This window comes from Sus scrofa, chromosome 16, assembly GCF_054392235.1.
Source record: "Sus scrofa isolate SSC_HxYL_T2T_F1_AM1 chromosome 16, Sscrofa_HxYL_maternal_Yorkshire_Landrace_v2.0, whole genome shotgun sequence".
Classification (NCBI taxonomy): Eukaryota; Metazoa; Chordata; class Mammalia; order Artiodactyla; family Suidae; genus Sus; species Sus scrofa.
In genome coordinates, this window is record NC_139398.1 from 30,467,132 (window position 1) to 30,480,746 (window position 13,615).

Here is a 13,615-nt window from a genome sequence, read left to right on the forward strand (position 1 = left end):
TTCCGCGCTCGGCCCGCGGCCCCCCTCCCGTGACGTGTCCGCCCTCCGCCCGCCTTCCCCTGTGCGGGTCGAGGAGCCCGGGCTGGAGCCAGAGATTGGCCAGGCCCCCGCGAATAGGGGCCACCCCCGTGGCCTAGCGAGCGTGAACCCTGTTTAGCCTCGAGCTGTGCTCTTAGCACCTCGGACACCACCGACCTCGGAGTCGCCCTCGGATAGGGCTGAAGGGACCCGTCTTGGAATCCGGGGTCCCCAGGAGACACTCGGAGGACTTTGCTCAGCGCTGATGGGGTGAGGGCAGGGTGCGTCCTCTGCCCGCGTTCCCAGACTTCAGGAGGAACAATTGCTTTTAAATGGCTTGAAAGTGGACTTTAGTGTTTTCTGGGTGTGTGACGGTATGGAAAGAGAGGTTAGAAAGAACTGAATAGTTTTCTTTGTAAAACTCTTCCTCCCTCCGGGACCAGGGAGCAGTAAGTACAGTTAGTACTGCACACGTCAGTCAGTCAACTTTAACGAACCTTTTATAGAAACAATAAACCCGTTGGGTTTCATGCCACGTCTTTGTACACATTAAATCTCCTTCAATTTAATCAGTGGGTTAAATCCTCTTGGCATGCATGTTAGTTTGTGCAATTTATGTTAAAGAATAGCGTCAAACCTGAGGGGTGGCGGGGGGAGGATGGAGATCCAGAAAAGTAGAACTTCTAAGCAAAACATTATCCAGAAATGGCATTGTATGCCATCCGATATTATTTAAAATCAATAGTGACCACAGGCTGTGGCTACAGAAAGATTTGGAAATGAGGAATGCGTTGTCCTAACAGGGCTGTAGTAAGTGATAAACGCCCACAGTAAAATCGTCCCATAGAACGTTCTGAACACAAAGTTCTTCCCGGGAGTTCCCGTCGTGGCGCAGTGGTTAACGAATCCGACTAGGAACCATGAGGTTGTGGGTTCAATCCCTGGCCTTGCTCAGTGGGTTGGGGATCTGGCGTTGCTATGGCTCTGGCCTAGGCTACATCTCCGATTAGACCCCTAGCCTGGGAACCTCCATGTGCTGCGGGAGCGGCCCTAGAAAAGGCAGAAAGACCAAAAAAAAAAAAAAGTTCTCCCCCTTCCACAGACCCATTACCCACAAATCTTGTGGCTATTCACCATCACTGCCACCCCATGCCTTGGAAAATGAGAAACTAAATCTTCTGGAGTGAGGAGGAGGGTGACCACAAAGTCAACTATCCCTTTCTCCTATCATTTAGAGCAAAGGTCAGTTTCACTTCAACCAATTTCTCTCATTCACAATCCTGTTCAACTCTTTTTTTTTTTTTTTTTGTCTTTTTGTCTTTTTTGTCTTTTTTTATTGTTGTTGTTGTTGCTATTTCTTGGGCCGCTCCCGCGGCATATGGAGGTTCCCAGGCTAGGGGTTGAATCGGAGCTGTAGCCACCGGCCTACGCCAGAGCCACAGCAACGTGGGATCCGAGCCGCGTCTGCAACCTACACCACAGCTCACGGCAACGCCGGATCGTGAACCCACTGAGCAAGGGCAGGGACCGAACCCGCAACCTCATGGTTCCTAGTCGGATTCGTTAACCACTGCACCACGACGGGAACTCCTTTTTTTTTTTTTTTTTAATTTCTCTTCCAGTTCTTTCCCAAACAGCTTAAAATGTTGCTTTTTAAAAGAAATATAATTAATGATTTGATCGATATAGTCAAATACATAGTTGAAAGAGTTTAAAGATAGATATAGTGAAAAATCTTCCTTTTACCCTTGGCCCTGTTCGCCCAGTTACCACCTCCATACCCCACCCCACCCCCCCACAGCCCCATAGTGATTTTAAAATATGTCAACACATTCGGTGAAGCCTGATTCTTCTCCCCTTGAGTGCAGGCCAAACTTAGTGACTATCTTCAAATGAAGGAATGTGGCAGGCATGACTGTGTGACTTAGACTAGATCATAAAAGTCCTCAGCTTCTTCCTTGCTCACCTTTGCTCTCTCTGGGATCATTCACTCCAAGGGAGGCCAGCTGCTATATCATGAAGACATTCAAGCAGCCTTATGAAGAGGTCTAGTGGCAAGGAACTGAGGCCTCCTACCCAACAGCCATGTGAGTGAGCCATCTTGGAAGTGGATTCCAGCCCAGGTCAGACCTTTACCTAACCTCTTAATTGCCACTCCATGAAAGATTCTGAACCTGTATCACCCAGCTAAACTATTCCTGAATGGCTACAAAAACAGTGAGACAATATTTGTTGTTTTAAGCTGCTAAATTTGGAGTAATCTGTTATACAGTAATAGGTACCAGAATACTTGGGCATATACACAAATGAGTGACAACTATATTACTCTATATTCTATATCATTACTTAAGAGCTTCTTTGTGATTTGTTTCAGTTATATTGTATAAACATACTGTAATTTTTTTTAGTCCTCTATTGACAGATATTTAGGTTGTTTCCAGTTCTTTGTTATTACAAGCAATGCTATAATAAATATAATGAAGAGCCACATATATTTTGTCCCCAAAAATATATGCTCATTGTCTTACTATTCATGTACCTGTATCACACTCTTGAAATTATTGAGACTTTACATACCTTTGTTGCTGTTTTTTAGAGTTTTCCTAGCATTTTTTTTTTATATATTCCACAAGGTAGACTTCAAAATCACCTTGTCTGTATACAAAGAAACAGGGAGGGAAGGAAGGAAGGAAAGAGAGGAGGAAGGAAGGGTGAAAAGGAGGGAAAAAGAGGAGCATGAGGAAATAAGTTATATTTTGGGATCAAAATGTGTACTCCTAATGTCAATGACCCTTCATTTATTGACTGCTGAATATGTGCCAGGCATGTTTTCAGTCCCTGCAGATTAGCTGCTGCTGCTGTACTGCAATTCTTCAAGGAGTCCAGCCACCTCTCCCAGTGCAGTCTGTCAGCACCACACTTCACACCCAGTGGGTCAACTGGAAATGTGCAGGAATTAGCAGGTTTGAAGCTGGTGGATCAATGTTCCTCTGTCTCTCCCCAAATGGCTTATTTATAGATAATTTATACAGCTTCTCAGTGGCACTTAGCTACAGCAAGCTCAACTACACACTCTGTGTAGGGCTCTCCCTGCTTCACTCTTCACTCCTTCCCCCTGGCTCCCGTTCCTGGTTCCTGGGAGTTGCACTGCCTCACGAAACAGCAGCACGAAAGCTTTTGTCTTAGTCCCTGCTTTCTGGGAACCCCAGACTGAGACACCCATTTAAGTAATCTGCCCAACATAACACATCTGGCAAATTGCAAGCCTGTGGCTAAAACCCAGGTCCCTAATTCAATCACTGAACAAATACTTATGCATATGTGCCCTAACACCCAGGCACTATGCTCAGCAAGGAGATATCACAGTAAGCCAAGAGACACATAGTCTTTCATGAGACTGTTTAGTAAAGGGCACAGATATTAAGCAAATCATCACTTTAATGTATAAATTAAGAATGCTTTGAATACAGTAGGAATGCAGTACTCTGAGAGCATGTGCGCTCAAATATACAGGAAACATATTTTACCTAGGATTCAAAGGAAGCAACTCTAAGGAAGTAGTAAGCCAAGAATGGGCAGAGGTTAACTAAACCAGGAGTTCCCATTGTAGCTCAGAGGGTTATGAACCTGACTAGCATCTGCGAGGATGTGGGTTCAATCCCTGGCCTTGCTCAGTGGGTTAAGGATCCGGCGATGCCTCAAACTGTGTTGTAGATCTCAAATGTGGCTCAGATCCCGCATTGCTATGGTTGTGGCTGTGGTGTAGGCTGTCAGCTGCAGCTGTGATTTGACCTCTGGCCTAGGAACTTCCATATGCCACAGGTGCAGCCCTAAAAAGCAAAAATAAATAAATAAATAAATAAAAGTACTAGTGACAGACAAGGGTCAATCATACAATGCTATGAGATCATTTTAGGATTTTCGTCTTTTTCCAACCAAACACAATGAGAAGCTATCAAAGGTGCTTTTAAATGTCCTGCTTGGGGAAGGCTGGAAAGGGTGAATGGGTGTGTGTGTGATATTATCAGATTTGTGCTTGGAAAAGCTCACTGGATACACCAAGGAGTTGTCACAATGAAAACAGGAGCATGTTCATTCTGCAGTAGTCCCAAAGGATGTGATGATAACTATGACCATGAAAGAAGAGACAGTAAGAAGCAAATATTTTCAAGAGATACTTAGGAAGTAAAATTGATAGAACTGAATGGAATACTGACTGTGGAGTGAGTGAGGTATTAGGAAGAGAGTTTTTCATGGATGAATCCTCACTTCTGACTTATATGAGTGTGGACAGGAGAGCCGTTCAATGAGACAGGGACCACAGGGCCCTGACCAGGTTTGTGTGAGTTTATCTCTTTTTGTGAAGCATATGAAACTCCCAAGAGGAGATGCTGTCTACATAGCTGGATGTATAGGAGCTTTCTGCTTTAATCTAATAAAAATTTCAAAGCACCCACAAAATGAAACTATAAAAACACGAGAAGTACAAGTAAACTCTTTCATAAACTTGGAGGGGAGAAGCCTTCCTCATTATGACTCTAAATCCAATAAAAAATTTTTGAAATAATTATAGATTCATAGGAAGCTGCAAAATTAGTACAGAGGTCTCATATACTTTTAACCCAGTATCCCCCAAGAATAACATCTTATATAACTATAGTACATACAAAAGCCAGGAAAGAAATGTTGATGCAATCCACAGACATTCGTATTTCACAGGTTTTATAGGCACTTATTTGTGTGTGCGTGTGTGTGCACATGTGTGTGTAGTTCTATGCAGTTTTATCATGTGTAGATTTATGTGACCACCACCACAATCAAGATACAAAACTTTCATCACCGCAAAGATCCCTCATGTTACCTCTTTATAGTCATACCCATCTCCTTCGCCTCCCTGCTCCCATCCCTAACCCCTAGCAACCACTAATCTGCTCTCCATCTCTATAATTATGTCATATAAGATTGCTATATAAATGAAATCATATACTAGGTAGCCTTTTGAGACTGTCTTTTTTCACTCAGCATATTTCCCTTGAGATCCATCCAATTTGTGTGTATCAATAGTTTGTTCACTTTTGTCACTGAGTGGTATTCCACAGTATGGATATTCTATAGTTTGTTTACCCCTTCACCTATTGAGTGACTTTTGCATTCCAACTCTGGTCTATTGCAAATAAAGCTGATATAAACATTGGTGTACATGTTTTTGTGCAGGCATAAGATTTCATTTCTCTGAGATAAATACCCACGAGTGCAGTTGGGGTCATATGGTAAGTGTATGTTTAGTTGTTTTTTTGTTATTTTTTTAACTGCCAAACTCTTTTCCAGTAGGGCTTACCATTTTATATTCCTACACCAGCTTTATTCTTAGGATAGCAATATTATTATTTCTTTTTAAAAAAAAATCTGATACAATGACAGCAAAGATTGTTGCGCATTTATTATATTCCAGCTGTAAATGTCTTAAATGTAAAACAGCTATAAGTGTCTTATAGGTTAATTTTAGACTGAACTATATAGGTCTCAATTTGTCACTCCCCTTTAGTCATATTATACATCCATATCCTTGCCACCACCTCATAGTGCGTGAAGTATACTTCATCACTCCTTGATGTCGGGCTTGGCCCAACCTGGAATTTAGCCATGTGAGACTGTCTTTGGCAAATAAGATGTTAGTTAATGTGATACAAACAGAGGCATGAAATAAGCTTGTGCAGAGGTACTGGTCCTCTTGTGCTCTGACTACTGCCATAAGAAGAGATTCCATCATGGCCATAAAAATACTTCCTCTGGGTAGTGTGCTAGTCCCAGGAGAATGAGAATGGAGCAGAAAAAAGTTAATCCACAGCCCAGAGCCAAGCCAAGCCTAGCCAAGTCCAGCTGAGATCAGCAGAGCCATTCTAGCCACCTGATGATTGGTGCAATAAATGCTTATTATTATATGCTACTAAGATTCTGTGTCGTCAAGCAGCAGTATCTGATACTAATGTGTTAACCCAGTTCTCACAACATCCTGTGTGCTATAATTAGCCCCAGTTTACAGACTAGGCACAAAGAGATAAAATAGCTTGCTCAAAGCTGCTCAGCCTGCCTCCAGAGTCTATGTTCTTAACCAACACCTCATAATGACTTAGTGATTTTTACAGTAAGAACCGCTACACAAAGCAGGTAAGAGACATAAAAGTCCAGTGACACAAATGCAAAGTTTCAAAGATTTAAAGTGTTATTGTTTTGTAAATAGTAAATTCACATACTTCCAAAATCAAAATGGATAGAAGGAATGTACATAGAGACCCTTGTGCTCCTACCCGTGTCCCCATCTGTCATAGGCATAATTTTAACATGGCCCTCAGTTCTTGCTGCCCTAGTATCTACATTTTTGTGTAATCCCCTCTCCTTGAGTGTGACTCACGTCTAACCACGAGAAGATGGCAAATGGGAAGCAATGCTGCAGATGTAATTAAGGTCCCGAATAAATTCCCTTGAGCTAATCAGAAGAGAGATAATCCTGGGTGGGTATAATCATGTGGTGCCTTGAAAGTGGATCCAACCCTTCCCTAATGAGAGACTTGAGTCAGCTGAGGCATTCTCTTGATGACTCTCCAGACACTCTCTCGAAAAAGAAAACTGTGTTGTGAACTGCTGATAGAGAGAGGTAACCTCTAAGAGTCGTTGGTCACAGTCGTGGAACTACAATAACTAAATTATGCCAACAACATGAATGACCTCGGAAGAGAACCCCAAGCTCCAGATGAGAATGTAACCCAGCCCACACTTGGATCACAACCTTGTGAAACTCTAAGCAAAGAATCCCATTAGATAAAAAGAGCTTACTAATGCTTTCCTTTCTAGGAAAGGCTAGGAAAGGCAAAGCTAAATGGTAGTGATAGCACATCAGAGAATATGCGTGGCACGTGACAGAGCAGGTAAGGGTCAAATGGGAAGGGCTAACGGATATAATCTATATGTCCATCATGGTGGTGGTACCTGTATGTATAACTTTGTGAAGAATCATTTTGTGTAAATTATACCTCAATGAAGCCAATCTTTAAAAATTTTGTATATGGTTTAGGGCATAAACTTCATTTTGGTGGAGGTCAATGTACTTAAAAGAAATACAATAATAAAATGGTCTTGATGTGACCGTTTCAATGGAAAAAAAAAAAGAATCCAGTTAAGCTATGCCAAACTCCTAACCAACAGAATCTCTGAAATGATAAATGTGTTGTTTTAAGCTACTGAACTTGCAGTAATTTATTATGCCATAGACGAAAGTAGGTTAAAAACAAAGGGTGGTAAAATATGTATTATGCAAATAGCAACCATAAACAAGCTAGACTGACTATACTCATATCAGACAAGGTAAACTTTAAGAACACACATACACACAAAAAGTTACCAGAAATACACACTCACATTTATGGTCAGTTGATTTTCAAAAAGGGTGCCAGGAAAATTCAATAAGGAAAGAACAGTGTTTTCAACAAATGATGAAGGAACAACTGTTTATCCACATACAAAGAATCCTGTTAGATAAAAAGAGCTTAAAAAAATTAAGTTGAACTCTTACCTTATATCATGTACAAAAATTTGCTTAAAATGGATTAAAGATCTGAATATGTAGCTACAAATACAAAATGCTTAGATGAAAACATTGGCATAAATCTTCATAATCTTGGATTAGGCAACATTTCTTTAGATATGTACCAAAAGCCCAAGTGATAAAAAAGAGATAAATTGAACATTGTTAAAAAACACCACTAAGAAAATATGCTTTCAAGGACATCATCAAGGAAAAGACAACCCTTGTAATGGGAAAAAAAAACCTTGTTATAAATCATATATCTGATGAAGGACTTGTATCAAGAATATATAAAGAACTCTTACAACTCAATAATAAAAACACAAATAACCCAATTTAAAAATAGGCAAAGTATATAAGTAGACATTTTTCCAAAGAAGATAAAAGAGTAGCCAATAAGCAAATGAAAAGACATTCAATATCATCAGAGACGAGCAAGTCAAAGCCATAATGAGATACTACTTTACACCTGCTAGAAAGGCAATAATAAAAAAGACAGCTGTTAACAATTATATATATATGTATATATATATGTGTGTGTGTGTGTATATATATATATAAAAGTATATATATGTACTTTTTTTTAAGGGATGCTTGTGCGGCATATGGAGGTTTCTAGACTAGGGATTGGATTGGAACGCCAGCTGCTGGCCTACACCACAGCCACAGCAACACAGGATCTGAGCCAAGTCTGTGACCTACACCACAGCTCACAGTGACACCAGATACTTAACCCACCGAGCAAGGCTGGGGAATCTAACCTACATTCTCATGGATACTAGTCGGGTTTGTTACTGCTGAGCCACAATGGAAACTCCATAACGAGTATTTTGATTTGGAGAAATTAGAACCCTCATAGTTCTTGTTAGAATGTAAAATAGTACACCACTTTGGAAAACCATTTGGCATAGATTTTACCATATGATCCAGCAACTCCATGTCTACTTATATACCCAAAATAAATGAAAATGTATGTTTACACAAAAACCTGTACATGAATATTCATAGCAGTATTATTCATAATATTGAAAAAGTGACCCAAATACCAAAATACCAAAAACCCAAATACCCATCAACTAGTGAATGGATAAATAAAATGTGGTGTAGCCACATCACGAAATATTAGGCAACAAAAAGGAATGAAGTGCTGATACATGCTACAACATGGAGAGACTTTGAAGACATTAAGCTAATGGGAGGAGCCAGCCACAAAAGGTCACATGTTGTACAGTTCTGTTTATATGAAATGTCTGGAATAAGCAACTCTACAGAAACAGAGAGTACTTAGCATTGCCCAGGGCTAAGGAGGATGAAGGGGAAACAGGAATGACCGTTAAATGGTGCAAAGTTTCTTTTGGGGGTGATAGGAGTGGTCTAAAGCTAGTTGTGGTGACAGATGCATAATTTTGTGAATATATTAAAAACCGTTGAATTACACACTTTGAAAGTGTGAATTGGAGTTCCCATCTTGGCACAGCAGAAACGAATCCATGAGGAACCATGAGGTTGAGGTTGCGGGTTTGATCCCCGGCCTTGCTCAGTGGGTTAAGGATCTGGCATTGCTGTGAGCTGTGGTGTAGGTCGAAGATGCGGCTTGGATCCTGCATTGCTGTGGCTCTGGCTGTGGCTGGCGGCTGCAGCTCTGATTAGACCTCTAGCCTGGGAACCTCCATGTGCCGCAGGTGCGGCCCTAAGAAGATAAAAAAAAAAAAAAAAAGACCAAAAAAAAAAAGAAAGAAAGAAAAGTGTGAATTGGGAGTTCCCGTCCTGTGGCTGCAGCATAGGCTGGCAGCTGCAGCTCCAATTCAACCCTTAACCTGGGAACTTCCGTATGCCGTGGGTGTGGGCCTAAAAAGCAAAAAAAAAAAAAAAAAAACCAAACCAGAAAAACCCATAATAAATAATTAAAAGGGTGAATTGTGTGGTACATAAATTGCATTCCAATAAACGTGTTATTAACAAAAATTAGGGATCTCTGAATTGGGTCTATCTGGAAGCATGTGCCAGAATACTATATTATTAAGAAAAAAATTTGGATTTTAAAAAATGTGCTGTTCTTTTTTTTTTTTTTTTCTTTTTCGGGTTGCACACGGGGCACATGGCTCAGGCTGAATGGGAGACATAGCTGCCAGCCTACACCACAGCCACAGCAACACCAGATCCAAGCTGCATCTGCGACCTATACCACAGCTTGCAGCAATGCTAGATCCTTAACCTACTGAGCAAGTCCAGGGATTAAAACTGCACCCTCATGGACACTATGTCAGGTTCTTACTTCACTGAGCCACAAGGGGAACTCCTAGGGAAAAAAATGTGCTTTTTCTAATAGGCATTTTTAATTTTTAGGTTAAAATGTTTACTCCCTATCTATTGCTATAGGGAGATAATGAAAAACAAATATACGTTTGGAATACTAAAAGAAATTTTTATTTTTTTAACTAATAAATTTGCACTAGGATTTAAAATTTTAAACAAATGTAGAAGAAAGCAATTTCTCTCACCTTTCTTGAAGATCACAGTGAGAAAACAATGTAAACATCAAAGGAATACACTGACTAGTTAAGCTATAAAAACAATTTTTGTTCTTTGTTTATATAACATTCTGTCACACTAATTCTAGAATCCTATAGTATAAGGGGCTCTCAAGAGATCAAACAGTTCACAATTCTGAAATTTTTCCAACTGCCTACTCATTTTTCCTGGAACGCTAGCCAGGCAAGTTTTCATGATTTTACCAGGTAGTTCGGCATCTTTCCACCATAATAATTAGGAAGTCTTCTAAACTCCTAAGTTAAATCCCTAATTATAATCTGTATGAGGCCAGATATGAAAACTTGCTGATGTGGAGATGAGGCATTTCCTGACTTATTAATAAAGATCTCTACAGTGATAGAAGTTTTAGACCAAAGCAATCTTCTTGGAATTTACTTCAGGTTTAGGTATAATCCTCCAGCCTCTTGTACTAAACACCTCTTTATGTTATTCAGCTCAGTGGAAACTGAATAGCTTACTCAGTGTTACCTAGAAAAAAGCCTCTTACATATGTATACAAATATTTTTTTGGACTGGCCAGTGACATGTGGAAGTTCCCAGGCCAGGGACTGAACCCATGCCACAGCAGCGACCCAAGCCACAGGAGTGACAATGCCAGACCCATTGTGCCACAAGGGAACTCCCAAGTTTAATTTGTTCTCTACCCCACCTTCTCTGAATAAATTATCCTCAGTTTCCTGAGTCAACCAGGAAATACCCTCTTGTCCAAGATTTTAAATGAATCACGGTGTGATAAGAAAGAACTGACCTTCCAAAGCCGTAGAATGTCATCTTCTTTTCACAAACCACAAATTTTCCTTCTAGGAACACAGGTTGCTTTCCCATCCAGGAATTGAAAGAAGGTGACTCTTCCTGAGCAGCTACTATGTTAGTTTTCTAGGCTGCAGAACAAACAGGAGACATTTATTATCTCCCAGTTTCTGTAAGGCAGGCATCAGGCATAGCTCAGCTGCATCCTCCACCCTAGGACTCACCAGGCTGGAATCACCATGTCAACTGAGATGCATTCTCATCTGGCAGCTCAACTGGGGCAGGACTGCTTTCCAAGTTTGCTTGGGTTATTGGTTGAACTCATTTCTGAGTTCTAGAACTCAGGGCTTCTGTTTCTTGTTGGCTGTTGGCTGAAGGCCACCCTTGGCCCCTAGAAGCTGCACTCGGTTTCTTGCTAAATGGGCTTCTTCAACACAACTGCTGACTTCATTGAGCCAATAAGGAGAATCCCTAGATTCTTCCTGCGAATCTGTCAGCATAATGGAGTTTTATGTAATGTAATATTGTCATAGGAACAACAGCCCATCGCGGTTGCCAAATTCCATTGGTTAGAAGCAGTCATTAGTTTCAGCCCACACTCCAGAGGACAGGATTATATAAAGGCGCAAACAAGAATACAGGATCACTGGCAGCACCTTAGGGTCTGCACCATTCAGCCATCTTGAATCCTTTCTGCCTGGAGATGGAGTATGTGAATGAACCAGTTAATGAACAAAAGCTAATCTATCTCTTTTCTTTATTCAAAGCTCCTCAGAAAAGCATTTATATGAGTTATTTATTGCTGTTTAACAAACCACGTCCCCGAAATAATGGTTTAAAGCAGCAACTATTTGCTCATTATTCTGAGGCTCTGTACTTTGGGCTGGCCTGAGCTGGGCTCCTCTGCTGGTCTCCGATGGGGTTACTTGCATGGCTGGTATCAAACTGAAGCTTGACATGAGCTGGTTGGTTTAGCAGAGCCTCACTCACATACGTGGGAACTGGTGTTGGCTGTAGGTCTTGGGGAGGCTGACCCAGTCTTCTTCATGGCATCTGATTTCCAAGGGGAAGAGGAGCTACAAGGCTCAGACATTGAATATTACTTCTGCCACATTGTACCGATCAAAGCTGAGCCAAGATGCAACAGGTGGGAAAACATTCCGCTTCTTTTCTAAAAGTCTGCTTTCAGACTTCTGCCAATTTCCAACCTGAGGACACTTCAAGACTCACCTGATAGCCACTACAAAGTATCCATTCTCATACACTGAGTGTTTCGTATCTGGTTAAAGACACAGTGGCTTTTAATGTTTATTATTGTTAAAGTAGTTAATTAACCTTTGTTTAAATAAGCTATTATCTCCAGATAGCTTCACATGTTAGTCTTAAATATTGCTAGATTTATTCTTTTTTTTGGCCCATGGCATATGGAGTTCCCAAGCCAGGGATCGGGTATGAGCCACACTTGCCATCTATGCCACAGCTGTGGCAACGCCGGATCCTTTACCTGGCTGTGTCCGCCTGGAGATTGAACCTGCATCCTGGGGCTGCAGAGACGCTGCCAGTCCCGTTGTGCCACAGCTATAAGTCCCTAGGTTTATTCCTAATACATGTTCATTTTAACCATTGCTATTTGTTTTCTTTTTTTTCTCTCAACTTTTCATTTTGAGAAATACTTCAAAGCATTTAGTAAATACATAGAAGTACCAGAAGAACACTATATAAGTGAATTCTTTTGTAACACTGGGAAGAAGAAGCCTATCTTACCATCACCCAAAATCCAGAGTCATGAAAGAAAACACTGATGAATTTGATTCCATAAAAATTAAAAACTTCAGAATGGAAAACAAATCTCAAAGTCAAGACACATGATAAATGGGGGGGAAATGGGCACAACATATTAACAGACTGTTCCCAGAAAAACAAATTCAGTTGCTCTTAAGTATGAAAAAGAGCTTAACTTTATTGATCTTAAGGAACATTAAAACTACACCAATAGGGAGCTCCCACTGTGGCTCAGTGGTGACAAACCTGACTAGTATCTATGAGGACGCAGGTTCAACCCCTGGTCTCACTCAGTGGGTTAAGGATCCAGCATTGCTGTGAGCTGTGGTGTAGGTCGCAGATGCAGCTCAGATCTGGCGTTACTGTGGCTGTGGTGTAGGCTGGCAGCTGTAGATCTGATTAGACCCCTAGCCTGGGAACTTTCATATGCCACGGGTGCAGCCCTAAAAGACAAAAAAGAAAAAAATTGTGCCAATGTGGAAAGATCATTGACATGTATTGTATAGAGAAAAATACTAAGAGCAGAACAATCTACATAATATGCTGCCTTTCATGCAAGAAAGGGAAGAACAAAAGAATACATATTCATATTTGCTTCCATAAGCATTGGTAAAGCCCTGGAAAGATACAGAAGAAACTAGCAAAAGAGATTACATGATTTGAGAGATGAAATAGGGACACAGTGGTGAATGAATAGATGATAAAGACACTTTCTATGCAACATAACAATTTTTTAAAATCTACGCATCCATATACTTTTACTTATATTCAATTGTGGAATTTACTTTTTCAAAATAGCAGCTCTATTGATATATAATTCATACACGTGCAATTTACCTATTTAAACTGTACCATTCAATGGTTTTCAATGTGTTCACAGAGTTACAGCCATCACCATGATCAATTTTAGAACAATTTCCATCATCCCCT